The sequence below is a fragment of the Lissotriton helveticus genome, chromosome 7, assembly GCF_964261635.1.
Source record: "Lissotriton helveticus chromosome 7, aLisHel1.1, whole genome shotgun sequence".
NCBI classification, from domain to species: domain Eukaryota; kingdom Metazoa; phylum Chordata; class Amphibia; order Caudata; family Salamandridae; genus Lissotriton; species Lissotriton helveticus.
This window is the reverse complement of record NC_136068.1, coordinates 1,195,753,491-1,195,774,024: the sequence shown is the minus strand read 5'-3', so window position 1 is coordinate 1,195,774,024 and position 20,534 is coordinate 1,195,753,491. Positions and strand designations below refer to the sequence as shown.

At 44.3% G+C, this 20,534-nt stretch overlaps 1 long non-coding RNA gene across 1 annotated transcript in view; it reads left to right on the top strand.

Moving 5' to 3' along the window:
- Positions 1-9,191: 9,191 nt before the first annotated feature.
- The window catches only part of LOC144767296 (uncharacterized), a 67,978-nt gene continuing 56,635 nt past the window's right edge, over positions 9,192-20,534 (top strand). Inside the window, exons 1-3 of the long non-coding RNA XR_013598138.1 lie at positions 9,192-9,287; positions 9,718-9,782; positions 14,685-14,756. This is a non-coding gene — a long non-coding RNA (uncharacterized LOC144767296). The remainder of the gene's footprint in view (positions 9,288-9,717; positions 9,783-14,684; positions 14,757-20,534) is intronic.

The following is a 20,534-nucleotide window of genomic DNA, read 5'->3' as shown; positions in this document are numbered from 1 at the left end:
ACTGGAAATCACAAAATGTGTACTTGGGTGTTTGCATTTTCCTAATTGTGAATCGCAAAAATTTGCAATCAGGAAATTGCGAATTGACTTTTTGGTACATCTTGTTCTTAGTCTAGGATTGTCTGTGCTTGCACTGCTGCTCAGTCCGTATAAAGGAAATAGTTTCCTCATCCTTGTATCCCTGGATCATGGTTTGGGGAATGAAAGTACTGAAAAAGGATCCTAACGGTGCATTTGACATGGACCTGGCTACAACTTTTATGTAGTATGACACCAGCGTGAACTGAGGTGAGTCTAACTTGGATTGGTGAATGAACTCCTAGGCTGATGTTAAGAAAGTGGGTAGTTATGAAGCTCCAAAGTAAGTAGTTTTTGGGGAAATTTGCTGGCAGGTGAGGGGCCACCTTGTCAGCCATAGGAATGAGTCGGAGATGTTGTACTTTGAGATCGCTGTAGCCATAACTGCATGGGTGTCATAGAGAACTAGTGAGTTTTACCTAACAATAGAACCTGATTGTGGCTCCCCATTGATCCAGATGCCCTGGAGCTTATTGGCTTATTGGTGTTGATTTTGACCAGTGAACTTTTGCACATTAGGAGTCATATTTTTAATTGAGTTGAGTTGAGTTGTGTCGCCATTGCACCATGCATGAAGGCGCAAGGGCGACACAACAACTAAGTCAGATTTATAAAGCAATGCAAGGCAACCTTGCATGGCTTGATACATTTAGAGTAAAGCAGATCACTGTTTTGCGTTACTCATCCCAGGGACGCGTTCTGTGGTTAGAGCGTGGGTGTTCCCACCCATCCACCCATTAATTTGAGCACATTCCCAGATTTTCCATTGCTTGTAGACTTGGGAATGAGTCAAACTGCTACACCTCCACATGTGAGGCACAAAGAGGAGAAATATCCTTAGTTCTCCTTGTTTTTTCCTCTTTCTATGTGTGCTCCATTCTGCAGAACATAGAAAGAGAAAAGTGACTCTGACGATTGTTTTTGTGCAGGAAGGTGTACCTCCTACACAAAAACAATTCTGCCTGAATTGGCGCTAGGCAGCATATTGTGCGTCCGCGCAAAATAAGGACAGGAATGTGTCCTACAATGTTAAATAAAGCACATTCCTGCCCTTTTGTGCAACGCAGTGCAGCACAGTGGCTTGCTGTGTTGTGCTGCATGAAAGCTTGATAAATGTGCCTCTAAGAGCCTGATTACAACCATACGTACGGGGGTGCGGCGGTGGCAGTTCAGCCACTGCCGCACCGGCGGTCCGACCACCCTATTAGGAATTTGGTAGTCAGACCGCCATTGCACTGCCACAACAGCCAGGGAACCGTGTTCCTTGGCGGTCCGTAGCTGTCTGAGGGCTGCAATATGCTTTGGCGGTGCCCTGTGGCATCGCCAAGCATATTACAACTTATCTCACCGCCAGCGGTGTCATGGAGGTTCTTCCTCCATGTAACTGCTGGTGGTGAGAATAAAATGGGGCCATACAGGGCCCCCTCTTGCACTGTGCACGGGAGTGCATGTAGGGTGGCACATGTTTTGTCTGCCCGGTAGATTTGCAACCCCAGTTCCTGAATGGGAAGGAATGCACAAAATGGTGCATTCCTTCCCGTGCAGGAACGTGCACTGGCAGTCCCACAGTGGTGCTGTTTTAGCCTCACAATGAGCCTTAAAACAGCAATGCCGCAGGACTGCCATGCTGCCTGCATGCCAGACCACAGGATTACTTGTAATCTGGCAAGCGGGCGGCAGTGAGTTTCGGCAGTCCTGGAGCAGGGCGGTGGCGTGCCGCCTGCTCCAGGACCACCGACACTCGTAATCAGGCCCTAAGTTTCCAGGAGGCAGTGTGCATGGCGGCATCAACAGTGTCAATACCTAATTAGACCTATAGTCTCTTAACATGTGTATATGTGCAAGAAGGTGCCTCTCTCAAGACCAATCTATTGCAAAGAACATTAAATTAAATTAACTTGGGAAGACATCCCTTAAGGATAAGAACCCTCACTCACCCGAAGGTGACATGCTTCATCATATGGGTCCTCCTTAGCAATGTTGAAAACCTGGTCAACACTGGAAGCTACTACTTCGGAGTTTAAAGAAGGAGCTTAGAGATGTTTTGTAGGAGAAGGATGATAATCCCATAGGAGACATGTAGGGTGTAGTGAGGTATGCAGCGCTGTGTTGAAGGGTGAATAAGTGAGTATAAAACTGGCTAAGTAGAATCACTACACAACTTTATTACTGTGTTCTACCTGTCAGGGTTAAAAAAGGAACAGCACAGTGGTATGGATATAAACCACTGTCACTTGATGGTCGACATGTTTCAGCCTATAGATCTATCTCAAAGTATCTTAGGCTTTCTTCGGGACCAGAATATTATGTGTATATGCTGCTGCAATGAAGTGAAAAAATCATAATGTTAAGAAATAAAGTATTATACAACACCGGTATTCCTGCGTATATTTTGTCTGTCAGGTCATACCCAGGTATCTGTAGATATGCAAAATAGAGAGGGAGAAAGAGAGAGAGAGACACACAAAGCTTGCTGAATTATCACATGTAATATAATGCATACTGTACTTTTGTATTGCATGTTTTATGCTAAAACCATAGTCATACAAGGAGTAGACTTACCCTCAATTGTAGGATAGTCCTGCCTCACCTCTACCTGGCTGACTGCTCTGGAGGGAAGCCCCGCTCTATGGGAAATAACATCAGTGTCTAATGAAAGTACACTATTCTCTATTCTCAGAAACATAGCAGCTCTCTTGAACAAGAGAGTAAACAAACCCAGAGTGTAACAAGATACTGTGACTTAGTAACTTAGAGTAATCACAGGTAAACTGTAAAATATAAACATTATAAGGAGCCAAGTGCCTGAATAAATGTGGCTTGTTAAAAATATATATGAGACATAAGGTAAGCTACCTTATTGAATGTAACTTTAGTTGGTAGGGATTTCCATATTAGATTAAGATAGCATTCAAGTGATCTATAAAAGGTGTAATTCCCCACAACACACACACAGACTGGATGTCTTACCTGTCCGTCGGTACCTCGATGCCCGAAAGAGCTCGCCCCGGGAGGTACCGATCGGACGGTAGACATGCTGAATTTATGGTTACTCACATTAATTAGTCACAGCCGTGCTCGGGACTGGGGGCCTCAAAAAGGTAGTCTCAAGGGGCGCTTGTTTCCCCATAGCGCATGTAGCAGAGAGCAGTGCTCAAACCTTGCACAAACACGGACGTGCATGCGGTTCACTATACCCCGGCACATGCGCAATGGCATGCGAGAAGGGTTTTGCTATACTGACGCGCATGCGCCGAAACAGTTCTGCGTGTCAGCAGCGAGGGCTTCTTGAAGTTTTCGGAGGTGTACAGTCAACCTCGAAAAATGGAATGATTTCCTTTAATATCAATGACATAATGGAAGACTGGTACTCCTAGATCTTAATATTATCGCACAGTGGCCTAGGATAGAACAGATGTTGTTGAATACACGTATATCAAATAAGCTTTATTCGGTTCATTTTTGTTTAAACCATAAAAGCAGCAAATAAAAAATACATACATGTATAATTGACTCAACAGAACATATAGAGAATAAAAAGAGTCCAACTATTGAAACAACTAAAATCAATTTGACAGTGTACGTGCAAATCAGAAAGGGTAGATGGATTAGTGGAACTAAATACTTTGGAACCCCTTTCACCAAGAATTGTGGTTCAATGTCAATTGCATTTTGGGAAGATTGAATCGGGGGCCAGGATAGAAATCATGCAGGTCCCAGATGGAAATGGGGCCATCTCCCTCTTTGGGCAGAGAAAATCGCAAGTAGGGGACAATGTTCACTCTCTTAAATTTAATTAAAATCAAGTCGCCCGGGATGTCTTTGGGCGACGTGCCTAGCCACCCCACCCTCCTAACACTCAAGATTCCACCGTCCAAACCAGATGGCAATGGTCTGTTATGTTGTAGCCAGGAGATGGTTTTATGTAACAAGTCTTGTTGGGTTTCCAATTTACTCTGCCTGGGTGCTGGGACCCCGGAGAGAACAGCCACATAGGGGGCGGCTTCCGGTGGTAAATTAATCCGGGGTGCAGTCCTGGGAACTCTAAGAGGTACAGGTACAGAGTTAAGGGTAATACTCCGCCTTCTTGGATTGGGTATCGGCATTAAAGGTTCAAGAGTTTGCGTTTTTGTACTTGTCATACGTGTCATGGGCTTAAGCTTTTCATTTTTACTGGGGAAGATGGGGTGGGTGGGTGTAGCATTATTTTCAGTTGGGGTGCAGGTCCTTAATACTGTTTTTTCGATAATGGTCAGCCTGTCTCCCAGGGCGTCGATTTGTGTGACCAAGGGTGTTAAAGCAGATACTAAAAGTTGCTCTATCTGGGCCAGTAAGGTCAAATGAAGTGGTGATACAAAGTCTGGTATTATGTTCACGGTCTCAACCGGCAAATTTAAAGGTGGATTGAAAGAAGATGATGAAGGGCTTGTGCACGTTAATTTGGTGTTAGGTGATTTCCCAGTATCATTGTCTTTTTTCGTGTCAGGATCTCTACTCACTATGGGGAGGGTAGACACATCCTGGGCGTAGTTTGTACCACACAAGGCATTCAACTCCTCCCAGATAGACATGTTGAGAAGACAACAATAAAAGAGAGTTCAACGACTAGGATTAATGAAGGACAACACAATACCTCCACCTTCGTTGGTGCCAAGTGGGGGGGCCCGTCCCGGCCTCTTCGTGCCTCTGAGGGCCACAGAGGGCCCGCCCTTTGCCCGGGCTTAGCCCGGCGCGGATCCGCGACGCGGATGCTGGTGTCCCTTTTCAAGCGCCTCCTGGCGCGGGCTTTCCGTCCGGCGGCGTGTCCCGCCGCTAGGGCGTCTGGGTAGTGTAGTTTTTGCAAGAAGAAAGCCCCCCTCGCTCTGCGGCCGCTGGTCTATCTGTGCGGCGGCGGAGGGGAGCTCTGGAGCTGCGCGGTTCCTGGTTGTTGGGCAAGGTAAGCCCCCAATAGCGTCTGGTCCCGGGTGAGTGAGGGTTCTTATCCTTAAGGGATGTCTTCCCAAGTTAATTTAATTTAATGTTCTTTGCAATAGATTGGTCTTGAGAGAGGCACCTTCTTGCACATATACACATGTTAAGAGACTATAGGGGTATAATAAGGTATTGAGATTGTTATTGGGAACATACCCCTAGTGGTCTATAATCTGTCCCCTTAGACCCCTAATCCACGGTAGTTCTATTTTACTGAGTACGGCCTACGGCCGCGGGTCTGTGTGTGTATATATATAACATTCCCTTTTCTCGTTCTTTGTAGCTTCCGCTTGAGCGGAGTGGTTTCTTTACCCTGGGTAACGCAAGTACTATAATCAAAAATGGCAGAGAGATTAGGCTTAACCTTTGATGAAGACATGACAAGGGAAATACTTAGTACCCCTAGCATTCTAGATACCACTTCTAACACTATATCCAAACCTAATGATGACTGGGCTAAACTGACAACTCTAAAAAAATCACACTCTAGAACGGAAGTACATGGGCTTATGATGACTGAATACTTCAGGGCTAACTGTGCACCATCTGGCCTAATAGTTACGAATGCCCCGCGCCTATTTCTGGATGATAAAACTTTCCTACGTGACTGGTCTCTCATTGCATGGAAATGCACGAGAGATTGGTTAATACTGATCATAACAACTGCAAAGAAAGTAGCTGATCTTATCCTCATTGAAATACAAACATTAGAAGCCAGCATTAAACAAGCTATTGTGAGCCTAGTGTACAAAAAACAATCGGATAAGAAACAAGCAGATGAATCTTTTAAAAAACAAGTTGAAGATACTAACAAAAATAATAATGACTTCAAAGATTCAATCCTAACCACGAAGATCGCAAAATTCAAAAAGGATCTGGATACGTTTGCTATGGACAAAGTATATCCCTATACAAGCGATGATTATGTCCCACCGCAATTTAATCAGAGAGGCGGGAGATACGGCTCAAATTATTCTACTTCATCAAGTGAAGATGACTCCAATATGGATGACAATACAACTTATGGTGGCCAGACTGGTAGACCATTTAACCGTCGAGGAAGAGGAAGAGGTCCCAGAAGAGGCAACCCCTTTGGGCAAGGATACAATCCATGGTGGCAACCTACACAGTTTGGATTTCCACCGGGTAATCAACAACCAACACAGTTTTTTCCATACCCGCCATATAACCAGATGATGCCACCACAGCCTTTTTTAGGTTTTGGGCCCCCAAATCAAAGAGGCAGAAGAAGAGGTTCGAAAACAAGGGTGAGCTGGAACTCGCCTGTGGCGACAACTATGACGCCCAAACCTCAGGAACAGCAACAACGAGCGGCACAAACAAACAATAATGAATTTGAGCACCTATAAACCAACAGAACTTGAACTACAAGTCCTGAAGAAAGGACTTGGATTTGTGCCTACATATAAAGGGGATGTGTTCCACGCACGTCAAGAGCTAGCAGCATTCTTTAGAAAAATTCGTCTTAACTCTTTTTTCAAGGACAAAGAACCAGGAGAGACTACTGTTATTAATACTAGATTACGTCCAAAATCAACATTCAATCCTCCTCAGCACATGATTCCAGCACGTATCATTGCTTTTGAAGAAGCTGTACTCTATGACTTTGAGAATATCACTAACAGTAACACAAACCAATATCAGAACCTTACCGGGAAGAAAAAACTTCTTTGCACAATCTGGCTAACAATTCAGATTTAGTTATCAAACCCGCTGACAAAGGGGGAGCGATAGTTCTTCTGAATAATGAGACCTACAGAGACGAGTGTTTACGTCAACTCAATGATCAAAAATCCTATCTATAATTACAACTGGACCCGACAAAACGCTTGATTCAAGAAATCAGTAGCAAAGTGGAAGAAGCAAAGGAGAAAAAATGGATCACGGATCACGAGGCAGTCTATCTGGTGGTTACAAATCCAATAACACCGTATTTTTATGTTCTGCCTAAGATTCATAAAGCCACTAGACCACCACCAGGGAAACCGATTGTTTCAGGGATCGGCTCCCTACTTGAACCTCTCTCCACTTTCGTTGACACCTTTCTCCGCCCTATGGTAACACAGATGCCTACTTTTGTTCAAGACACCAAACATCTTCTGTCTGAAATCCAAGGGCTACCGTTTGACCCGGAAAATGATTGGCTGGTATCCTTCGACGTGGAATCCCTCTATACGTGTATCCCACAGGATGAGACACTGGCCACAATCAGAACCATGCTAGAGAACCGCAATTGGGAAAGTATCACACCAATAGATTTTGTGATGTTTTGTGCCAGAAAAGTGCTGAAAGAAAATTTCTTCAAATTCGAGGACCAACTGTACCTCCAAACTTCAGGTACTTGTATGGGCAGTGTGTGTGCACCCAGTTTGGCAAACTTGTATGTCCATAAAATACAACAGGAGACTATTCTAACGTCAAGCAACCCATTCTCCAGCCATCTATGTACCTGGAAAAGGTACATAGATTACATTTTTGTCATCTGGCGTGGAGACGAAGAAACACTCAAACTGTTCCACGAATGGTTGAACCAGCAGGATGATTTCCTACGGTTTACTATTGAATTCTCTAGATCCAGTTTGCCGTTCCTGGATTTGTTAATAAAACCCAACAATGGAACTCTAGAGACAGAACTGTACAAAAAACCAACATCATGTAACTCCCTGTTGCCTTTTCAAAGTTATCATCCACAAGCTATTCGTGAAAATTTGCCGTTCGGGCAATTTTTACGAATAAGGCGCAATTGCACCAACATGACAGAATATGAAAAACATGCTAAAGCATTGTCACTTGACCTAGCAGAAAAGAAATACCCCACACAATTGATCAGGAAATCTAAGAAAAGAGCAGCAAACAATAATCGAGAAGCGTTGCTAGAAAAAAGCACACCTAGAGCAACAAATGAGAGATTAACTTTTGTGAATACCTTCTCTAGCTTCTCTTATTCTGTGAAAAAGAGTATCAACAAACATTGGGGGGTGTTGAATTTAGCAAATAATACTCTCCCTAGACCTCTGTTTGCTTACAAACGGAGTGCTAACCTCCGAGACAAATTAGTTCATACTCGGCCACGTGGTATGAAGAAAACAGAGCTACAAACCACATTGTGGAACATGCCTCAGGTCGTGGGTCATTTTCCGTGCGGGACATGTACAGTTTGTCCACAAACTGAGAAAACTGTTGAAATTGATATAGGCACTTCACGCCCGTGGAAAATTGATAAACATACCAATTGCAACAGCGACCGTTTGATTTACTTGATATGGTGTCCATGCCAACTGCGCTATGTGGGAATGACCACTAGGAAAATTAAGACCCGTATCCAAGAACACAAGAGCACTATAAGATGTGGTAAACGGTCAACGAAATTGACAAATCATTTCATTGACAAAGGACATGCTGACACTGATCTACACTGGGTGGTACTGGAAAAACCCTGGATTCCACCACATCTGTCAGATCCCACAAATTTTCTTTTTTGCAAAGAACAACAGTGGGTATATAAACTTAAAACTGCTGACACGGGGTTAAATGATAATATACCCTGGACCTCCTTATAAATACCACCTGTATCCAGCTGACAATCCAACCTAACATGATATTTATACTACCACTTTAGGGGTGTGCCAGTCAGACCATTTATATTATCTAAGATGGTTTATAGTCCTAAGATCTGGTAGCGTGTATTGGGCTGAGTATATATACATTATTGCTCAAATACACGGGTGCACATGTGGGCCCCTTATTGTATCCCTTAATGTATGCATTCTCCATTCCCTGAATACGGGTGCCTATGGATATGCATGACGAGATTGGCACCAATCAATAAGTGCTCTATATACGTGTATTTAACAACATCTGTTCTATCCTAGGCCACTGTGCGATAATATTAAGATCTAGGAGTATCAGTCTTTCATTATGTCATTGATATTAAAGGAAATCATTCCATTTTTCGAGGTTGACTGTACACCTCCGAAAACTTCAAGAAGCCCTCGCGTGCTGACACGCAGAACCGTTTCGGCGCATGCGCGTCAGTATAGCAAAACCCTTCTCGCATGCCATTGCGCATGCGCCGGGTTATAGCGAACCGCATGCGCGTCCGTGTTTGTGCAAGGTTTGAGCACTGCTCTCTGCTACATGCGCTATGGGGAAACAGGCGCCCCTTGAGACTCCCTTTTTGAGGCCCCCATTCCCGAGCACGGCTGTGACTAATTAATGTGAGTAACCATAAATTCAGCATGTCTACCGTCCGATCGGTACCTCCCGGGGCGAGCTCTTTCGGGCATCGAGGTACCGACGGACAGGTAAGACATCAAGTCTGTGTGTGTGTTGTGGGGAATTACACCTTTTATAGATCACTTGAATGCTATCTTAATCTAATATGGAAATCCCTCCCAACTAAAGTTACATTCAATAAGGTAGCTTACCTTATGTCTCATATATATTTTTAAAAAGCCACATTTATTCAGGCACTTGGCTCCTTATAATGTTTATATTTTACAGTTTACCTGTGATTACTCTAAGTTACTAAGTCACAGTATCTTGTTACACTCTGGGTTTGTTTACTCTCTTGTTCAAGAGAGCTGCTATGTTTCTGAGAATAGAGAATAGTGTACTTTCATTAGACACTGATGTTATTTCCCGTAGAGCGGGGCCTCCCTCCAGAGCAGTCAGCCAGGTAGAGGTGAGGCAGGACTCTCCTACAATTAAGGGTAAGTCTACTCCTTGTATGACTATGGTTTTAGCATAAAACATGCAATACAAAAGTACAGTATGCATTATATTACATGTGATAATTCAGCAAGCTTTGTGTGTCTCTCTCTCTCTTTCTCCCTCTCTATTTTGCATATCTACAGATACCTGGGTATGACCTGACAGACAAAATATACGCAGGAATACCGGTGTTGTATAATACTTTATTTCTTAACATTATGATTTTTTCAATTCATTGCAGTAGCATATACACATAATATTCTGGTCCTGAAGAAAGCCGAAGATACTTTGAGATAGATCTATAGGCTGAAACATGTCGACCATCAAGTGACAGTGGTTTATATCCATACCACTGTGCTGTTCCTTTTTTAACCCTGACAGGTAGAACACAGTAATAAAGTTGTGTAGTGATTCTACTTAGCCAGTTTTATACTCACTTATTCACCCTTCAACACAGCGCTGCATACCTCACTACACCCTACATGTCTCCTATGGGATTATCATCCTTCTCCTACAAAACATCTCTAAGCTCCTTCTTTAAACTCCGAAGTAGCAGCTTCCAGTGTTGACTAGGTTTTCAACATTGGTAAGGAGGACCCATATGATGAAGCATGTCACCTTCGGGTGAGTGAGGGTTCTTATCCTTAAGGGATGTCTTCCCAAGTTAATTTAATTTAATGTTCTTTGCAATAGATTGGTCTTGAGAGAGGCACCTTCTTGCACATATACACATGTTAAGAGACTATAGGGGTATAATTAGGTATTGAGATTGTTATTGGGAACATACCCCTAGTGGTCTATAATCTGTCCCCTTAGACCCCTAATCCACGGTATTTCCCATGGCATCAACAGTGTACCATAGGTGTGGGTTTCAGTAAAATGAGGGTAATGGTATAAGTAGACACAATATCACCCACTATAATGGTTCAATTGTCTGTGTGCACGTGCTCAGATTGTTGGGTGGGCTTAGTAAACATTCTCACTCATTTGCTAGATCATTAAAATAAAAGAGAAAATAACACACTCAATGAAGCATCCAGGGGGGAACACAAGTTCCTCCAAAGCAAGACAAAGCAGGTCATGCTTGTGAAAGCTCTCAGACAGTGAGCAGCTCACGGCTTTGGGTATACCCTGCACACTGCGCAGGGAAATACCATTTAATTTGGGGATGAATAACGTGATGGATTTGAGCCAGTTGTGCACATGGATTGGTTCTTGTACGAGGGGTACTTTCAAACACAAATCTCTAGACACTGCTACCCGGACCAGAGGTTGCCTTGGATAAGGCTGGCTACTCAATCTCTAGACACTGCTACCCAGACCAGAGGTTGCCTTGGATAAGGCTGGCATATAGCACGTAATTGGACACCCGATGACTATGCCATAACGCTGAACGTGGGGTGGAGAATAGATATACACCGCAATTAACATCACAGCGTTTATGAGGGTGATCCACTATAACCAATGGTTATGTAGCTACAAGTGTCCGTTCTCCTTTCTGATTGATTGACTACTTTCAAACACACTCAGTAAGTCTCACTTTGTATTATGTGGCGCAATTAAGTCTTTACTTTAAGGAGATCATGCCGATGACCACTTTTCAGGTAAAGCAGACATCATCAATTTGGGCAGAATCATCAAATTAGGTCCCACGTACAGCTCTATAATGTTAATAATGCTTACATAATGTTAGAAGAAAACTGTTCATCTAGAGACCAAATCCCAAAATACCGTAGTTGTTATTGGCATTCCCACAGATCATGTTTTCTGTTAAGCATAAAGCCTATTTTATGGATAAATATAAGGGCTATACTTTTAATGAAAACAAAAATCCGCTCTAGGTGAATGTGTGATTCAAGTGAAGGATTTACTTCCACATTTGACAAGAGCATCTTTCCTTTTCTTTCCAGAGCATTAGCTTCCGTTGATGCCACTATTTAGGACTGGTATTAGCCAAGAACGTTTGGTTTTCCTAAAGTTATATGCATAATATGCTTGCTAAGAGAAGGTTTCAGACAGCCCTCTTCATTCATTGGTCTGTTCTTGTGTCATTCACATTTACCTTTTGCCCACTACACCATACAGCAGGAGGCAGTGAGTCATTCCACTTCAGCCACTTGCTAACTTTAGTGTGAGTAACCACATTCTGCCCTTTCACAAGAAACACATCCAAACGCCAAGTAGTTCCTTTAAGTGCCAGGACTAATATGGCAGTGTGTGCTTTTTACGACCATAAATATTTTTTGCTTTTGGCCAATACTTTTATTTTTTTATATTGATGAGGGCTCAGCAGCTTCCCCAAAAATAAAGTTTAGCAAAAACCATGACAAAACAAATCATGCACTGACAACGCCCAAAGGTTGATATCCCACGCCAGACCTATTAGCTTTGCCAATGCATGTTTCTTTCATGAAACGAGTAAGCCTCAGCTGCATTATGTCAAGGGCTGCAGTGAAAGCATACGTCTGAGTGAGTTTACTTGTCTAGTGCACTTAACAAATCTTAATGTGTCAAGGTACTGCTTGCGAGTGCCAGACAGAGGCAGAGGGAGGACATTTAGAAAAGTAGGGACACCTAGGGGCATATTTACACCACCAGAGAATCACTTTTTCTGACGCTCCGGTGATGCTGCTCCATACCCCATATTTACAGGGTGGCGCTAAGCCACTCAATGTCTCTTAGAGTTAACCTTGTAAATATGCCCCTTTCCACAGCGGTCCTCTGCGGTAAAGGAGTGGGCAATGAGTGTTACAGAGGACGTTCCGCCGCAACACCCATTGCTTTTTGACGCTGCCCCATATTTACAAGGATGGGGCAGCACCAAAAAATAAGGCCAGGTAAAACCTGGTTTCAGGATGGCGATACGAGGAGAAATTACTCATTTCTCCTCGTATTTTGCTCTTTCTATGTGTGCTAAACAGCAAATCGCCTTTAAAGATTGTTTATGTGCAGGAAGGAGTCCCTTTCCACCAGAAACATTTGCCACTGCAGCTCAGGCATCCTTGCAACATGGCGCAAGCGTGTCTGCACTGGAGCTAGGCAGCTTTTTTTAGTGCTAGGGGAAATGCAAGGGGTGCATGTGCCGCATTTTTGTAAATACGGCACATCCCTGTATTTTAAAAATGTCGGAGCAGGGCGTTGCCAAATTTGGCGTTACACCGCGCTCCAACATTTGTTTCTACATATCGCCCCAACTGTTTGCAAAATGAGCCTAGAGATAAATACTACCAAAGGAGCAGGAGTAGTGAGTTTCAAATAAACAGTCAATTTAAAAGGATGCATTGCTGGACCGTACAGACACATTCTTGGATCTATGCTTCATAAAGTGCAGATTTATTTTTGTATTTTCATCTGCTGATAAACTGATCCAAGAAGATAAAGCTACTTAAAATTTTAAACAAGACACATTTAATTTATTCCCATCAGTAACTGGCAATAAATGTAAGGCCCTACAGCCGTCAGAGTTATGCTTAATGCCCATGCCATTGGCTCAGCAGCAGACTTTGGAGCCAGCTGCAGGTGGTGCATTTGGCTAGTGGGAATCAGCCGCGGTCAGTGCAGGGAACAGCAATGGGGGCGGATTTCGAGGGACGATGCAAGGCAAAAATAAATAAATTATTATTTTTCCCTCTGCATCGTCCCCTGAAATCCCCCCACCAGCCCCACCGCTGTTACCTGCACGGACCGCGGCTGATGGGAATGGCAGCCTATGAAGAAAATAAACAACCTGTGCCCATAGCACCTGCAAGCAGTGAATATTTTGAAAAATAATTGAAAACTAAAAAGTGCAGTGTCCAAACCTTTTCTTAGGAACCCATTGCTGCCAAATATTCAGATTGCTGTATGCCAAGACTATCTAGTCTCGATTCTCGCTCATGCCGGTTTCTTGCTCCACCGTCCTGCACTTGCTTTCTCTATTTCACTCTGTGGGTTCTTTTTCATCCTTTCTTTCTTCCTTTGCCACTGTTTTCCTAGCTTCCTTTTCCTCTTTTCTCTGTCTCTCTCTCTTGATATGGGTCAAAGTCTGATGATGAAACATATATCTGGTCCCCAAAATGAGTGCCGGTGCCCACCACCTGCAACCACTGAGACGAATTAAGCACGAACTACCAACATGCTTCAGTCTTTAATGGTTAGAAAACGCAGCATGTTTTTTCTCACTTGCATGTCCCACACGCAGCTATCCACTGATTTGGAAATGTCATACTTATACCAGTGTCTGAAAGAAGACAGTGGGTGGATTAAAGATTATTTATCACCAAAAGCTAAGCAGAAGAGTCTCTAGGTGAATGTCAAGTTCTTCCTTGGAGCCGAGCAGTCTTGGAAACTTTGAGTTGGAGTAATTCTCTCCTCATCCAGAAGCTAATATGGACAAGACATTTGATCAGTCTAACATACAATCTGTCTGAGGAATCAAAGTAGATAAAAGGCTGCAATGGTCTTAAAAAGAGGAGTTTTGTAGCAATTTAACACCACCGGCCACCCCACAAGTCAAACAAGATTAGGAATAAAGAAAAACCCAAAACTTAACTTCATATATCCTCTGAATTAGAAAGAAGGAAAACAAAATAAATGCTTATGAAGGGGTTTGGGCTTACATTTTTTAAGTAATGCAGCAGGGTAGAATGATCAAAAGCAATGAAAGCAGTGGAGTGGACTAATGCAATAATGTTCAGATAAACCCTCACCATTATCGATCCAGTTTCAGTCCTGTGTCGACGCGTGAACCCAGACTGCATTGGTGAGAATCACATGTTCAAATCTAAGGTGCGGAATGGGTTCATCATTCACTCATGAGCTTCACTATAACATCCAACTTCGAAATGCAATTGGCTGATTGTAAGGGATCTAAAGGTGGTTTTTGGTTAGGAAGTAAAAAGCTCTTGCTTTCGCCCTCGTAGGTACAAACATCCTTAAAAGAACAAATAATAGATCTGTAGAAAAGTGGAAATTGGGAAGACCGGTGTTCCTTGGTGAGTAACCAGTGTTGGAATGCAATAGGTTTTTGTAGTGTGCATTCGGGAAGCTGTGCATGATCTTCCGTAATCAGCTTCCTCTTTGGGGATGTCAAAATTGATCAGATTTTCGAACTTTGTAAATTCACTGTCAGTGGGCACAGGGCCATATTTATTAAAAAGTCACCTTGCTTCTCTATATTACAGGGAAAGGGCACCGTATTTATTACCTGTCCTTTCCCCAACACTGGTGCAAAATGAGTTGCCAACACAGGCACCCTTGCACCATGGTGCAAGAGTGCCTGTGTTGCATGCAGAATTGTTTTTGTGCAGTACGGAGGAACCCTCCTGCACATAAACAATCCCCTTAGGCATATTTCTTTATCTATGTGAGCTGCAGAATGCAGCACACATAGAAAGAGGAAGTAACGAGGAGATATTTCTCCACGTTATGCCTCACCTGGGAAGGCATTTTGGAGCATTCCCAGGTCTACTAGCAATAGTAAATCTGTGAATGCGTCAAAATTCATGGGAGTTGTGTGGGAAAGCCTTCCTTGGGCAGAGTAACATAATTTATCAAGCCACTCAGGGCAACGCAAAGTGGCTTTACATAGCATGATAAATCGCATTTTAGGATTGGCGTCACGCATGCCCCACATTGTGAGGTGCAAACGCGATGCAAACTCTTGATAAATATGTTCCTGAGTATCCACGCAGAAGCTCTCATCCAGCAAAGGGAACATAACCATCAATACTTTAGAAAACTGTGGCCTACTGAAGTCAATCAAATGTAATTTTGCTTAAAGCGACCCCAACTGCATCTGCGGCGTCCCCAATGCTATTTGGATCTAGCCCTGACAAGCACAGGTCTCAAGCTAGTCAATGGTCCATTGATCCACAGAGGAAAAGCCTGCTGCTTCCCTCTGCCTCTGTGTATCCCTTTGTAAGTGACTATGGAATTCATAGTAGAAGAAGAAACAGAAGTGGATGGCCATACGGTATCTTGGGAGCAAAAACCCAGACATAGGAAACAAGCATTGGAAATTCAATAGGTCTCGGATTTATTTGAGTTAGAGCTAATGGCATTGTAAATGGTAATGTCTTTTAGCCATGTGTTATGGGGTGTATGCATGTGGTGTGTAGTGGAACTATGTGGATTGGATTGGAATTGTAGCAATGGTGGCATGCTGCGCTTTAGATGAATATGTTTAAAAGTAAAGTGCACCATACTGCGATTGCTACAATAGTTAATTGTGGATGTGTTAACAATTGATATGTGCACTGATGGCTGGTGGTATGTGTGCCTGTAGAAATTGTGCACTGATGGCTGCTAGTGTGTGTGCCTGGGGGAAGCGTGGACTGACGGCTGGTGGTGTGTGTGCCTGGTAAAAGCATGCACAGATGGCTGGTATGTGTGTGCCTGGTGAAAGCGTGCACTGATGGCTGGTGGTGTGTGCCTGGTGAAAGCGTGCACTGACGGCTGGTGTTGTGTGTGCCTGGTGAAAGTGTGCACTGATGGCTGGTGTTGTGTGTGCCTGGTGAAAGTGTGCACTGATGGCTGGTGGTGTGTGTGTGTTTGGTGAAAGCGTGCACTGACGTATGGTGGTGTGTGCCTGGTGGAAGCCTGCACTGACGGCTGGTGGTGTTTGTGCCCGGTGAAAGCGTGCACTGACAGCTGGTGGTGTTTGTGCCCGGTGAAAGCGTGCACTGATGGCTGGTGGTGTTTGTGCCCGGTGAAAGCGTGCACTGACGGCTTGTGGTGTGTGTGTGTGGTTATGTGTGTGGTTGCGTGTGTGGTGGTGCGTGTGTGGTGGTGAATGTGTGGTGGTGAGTGGTGGTGAGTGTGTGGTGGTGAGAGTGTGGTGTGAGAGTGTGTGTGTGTGGTGGTGTGTGTGTGTGGTGTGTGTGTGGTCTTATGTGTGTTGTCTTATGTGTGTGGTGTTATGTGTGTGTGTGTGGTGGACTTAGTTCGGGTTTTCGTACCCTGCACACTCACACACTGCTCCTACACACTCACACACTGCTCACCCTACACACTCACACACTGCTCACCATGCACACTCACACACTTCTCACCCTGCACTCACACACTGTTCACCCTGCACACACACAATGTTCACCCTGCACATTCACACACTGCTCACCCTACACACACACACACTGCTCACCCTACACACTCTCACACTGCTCACCCTGCGCACACACACACTGCTCACCCGACACACACACACTGTTCACCCTACACACTCACACAATGTTCACCCTGCACATTCACACACGGCTCACCCTACACACTCCCACAATGTTCACCCTGCACGCTCACACACTGTTAACCCTGCCTACTCACACACTGCTCACCCTGCATGCTCACACACTGTTCACCCTGTACACTCACACACTGCTCACCCTACACACTCACACACTGCTCACCCTACGTAATGCGAAAAGACCTAGCTCTGCCCTTTGGCCTGTGTTGTAATCGTACAGTAGGCTGTAAGTAGTTGCGCTTGACTGGTTGGGACGTCCTCTCCTTGCTGCTCCCCTTACAGAGGGCCGGCTGCCTCCATGAAGCTCCCAAGACACGTGTTCAGCTGTTCTTTGTTATAGCTCCTGTGCGTCAGTGCACCGTGTAAGCGCACAAGCATACCCTGCTCTCTCTGGAACACTCACTCTACTGTCACTCTCACTCTGCTGTCACTCTCACTCTGCAGTCACTCATGCTGTCACTCTCACTCTGCAGTCACTCATGCTGTCACTCTCACTCTGCAGTCACTCTCACTCTGCTGTCACTCATGCAGTCACTCTCACTCTGCAGTCACTCTCACTCTGCTGTCACGCTCACTCTGCTGTCACTCATGCAGTCACTCTCACTCTGCAGTCACTCTCACTCTGCTGTCACTCTCACTCTGCTGTCACTCATGCAGTCACTCTCACTCTGCAGTCACTCTCACTCTGCAGTCACTCTGCAGTCACTCTCACTCTGCAGTCACTCTGCAGTCACTATGCAGTCACTCTCACTCTGCAGTCACTCAAGGAGAAAATAAAAATAAAAAAGTGGTGAAAAATGAGCGAAAGAAAGAGGTAAAACACGAAAGGGGATTAAAAACAAAAGGTCAAAGTATGAAATGAACATGGAAAAGGCATGCGGTTTGGGAAAAAGTCATTATGAAGTAAGTGCACGGAAAAGTGGTAGAAAATAAGGAGCCAGAGCCGTGGCAGAGGGAGGGGACAGAAACAAACTGAGCCAAACAGGAGCAGAGGGACTGGCGACGGGAAGAAAGCCAGACGGATAGGGCCCGTGGAATGGGAGATGGTTGCAAAGCAAGACAGTCAGTGATAGAGGCAGGAGATGCAATGAGGAACGAGTAAACAGGAGGGAGAGAACACAAGGCAACTGCAGAAAAAAGAAATGCGCGCCCCCATAATAGAAGATACAGCTCACCATGCTGGGCTGCAATAATTGTAAACAGGCAGATTCCGAATTATTACAGAGGACTGGGAAACATCCTTTACAACGCAACTTTTACCACGCAGTGCTGTTACAACGGAGGTTTTACAACGAAAACCATTACAACGCATTACACTGGGGGGCGCTCTAGGATAAGGAATAAGTTTAATTTACTATCCAGCACCTTCCCTAGTGTCCACGGGGACTGGAGTTGGAATAGTAAATTAAACTATTCACTATCCAGCACCCCTAAGTGTAATGCGTTGTAATGGTATGCGTAGTAAAACCTGCGTTGTAACAGCATGTGTGGTAAAAGCATGGGTGTAACGTCGTACATCCCAGAGGACTTCGACTTGCATACAACGGGCCAGGCTATAGTTTTTTTTTTTTTTATACATATTTTTATTGGTATTTACAAGATACAAAAAAGGAGCTCTGACTAGCATGGCAGCAGCACCTTCTCACTAGCAGGGCCAAACAGCCTTTAGAATCTCCCCATAGTAGCATCATTAATGCATAGAAATACATCTGCATTGCATTAATAACACACCGAAGAGGTGTTCACTGTGTGACTTTCCCATACACAAGTACATTATATTCAAATTAAGTAGGTGAAAACCTCATTAACTGTTGGGGCAAGGGGCAGACTTTAGGAAGCTGTATGATTTGAGTACTGGGGCAGTGGTTGAGGGGGCTTCACCTATCGTCTTCTGCCCACGTGAATTTGGTGTTTCGCGGGATTGAGGTCTCATGCAGTCTCTGTGAGAACCCTTCTGCAAACAGTGCTCTCTGCACCTGTGAGGAAGGCTGTAAATTACTGTACTTTTCATAGAGACACGGTTACACGGTGTTCCGCACAAATAATGTAGAACACGACGCAAAACAGCAATAAGCGTGATATACTGCCCGTAAGAGCGTGCAGCAGGCATGAGAAAAACACCGAGAAAAGGAAAGTACAATGGAACTAAACTCGTAATTTGTTGCAAAATGCGGCACACCTTCAGAACCTGTAAATCAGTCAACCAACATTTGGATAAATTAACGCCGCCTCTCAACTATTGGTCTAAAATCTGCGCCAAGGTAACTCCAACGGGCTCCGGCAGGATATTTAGAGGAAACCAATCTAAAGTGATTTATTGTCCCTCTGCTAGGTTTCACTTAGATTGGCTCTTCGGACTTTACGGGGGAGAAACAACAGTTATAATGAACAATGAGAAGGAGGAATCCTACATTTTTAGATTTTGACAATAAAAAAGTAGGTGTGTGTTATTCAGGCCAAGATACCCGTCGTGGCGAATGTGCACTTTAGGAATGTAGGTTATAACATCCCAACTATCTGTGTACAAATTAACCCACGCCTGCTCGGGCAGAAACAGAGCTGGAAAGCTCCTCACTTCGGCCACTGGAACATCTCTGTCACCAGCTGCTCAGAGACCCCAATGTTAGTCACACAGCCGCCCCAGGAACTAATCATCTGTAGGGATATTTTTTTAACCTGCAGGTTTCCACGTCATTCCCAAAAATGACGTGATATGATATTGTTTTATAAAGCACACTAAAACCCCCAGGTGCCACATCGCTACTGTGATACAGACTAATGTACTGAGTAAACCAACCAAGAAGTAAGGGAACTATAGTGAGAAAAACAAATTTACAAACGCTTTTTAAGAGAGTCTGCTACAGAACTGTAAGTGACACTTTAGTGGGGTTTTTAGAAAATCAGATCACTCAGGCGCACTGCCTCGGTTCAGACGTTACAGAGTATAGATTGACAAGTAGACATGTAGTGCGTGAAGAGCAGGCGGAAAAACACCCTTAACCGTCTAAAATAGTCAAGGGACTAAACAGAAATATACAGTTGTGCTCTCGCTACTACAAAAAGTATCACAAACAGTACAATCACTGATACGTATTCAAGGAGACAGAAGCAGATTCTTTGGTGTGTACAAAATGTAGCAAAACGTTGGTTTATTCTCTCCGGATTCAAGTCATGTGAAGCAAAGCCGACACGTGTTTCGTCGTGTACAGTTGAGTCAACACGACTCTTCAGGGCTTGAAAATAAGTATATTCGTGATGCTTATCAATAGGTCTGGGCAATTATCCATATGTTGGACGTTACTTCTCGGAGAGAGACACAATTCTAATGCGGCTATCCAGAAACGGTCTGTTCCTTTATGATAGTCCCGTACTGAGAGACGGCGACCGGGAACTACAGGAGGAGGGATCCAGAGCAACAGCGCACCGCCTGTTGTGAGACGCACCAGTCTCCAACGAGTCCTTAGACAAAGAGAAAAGTAACGGATCCCCTCCCGGCTACCTCCTGACACACCAGGACTAAGCGCACCGC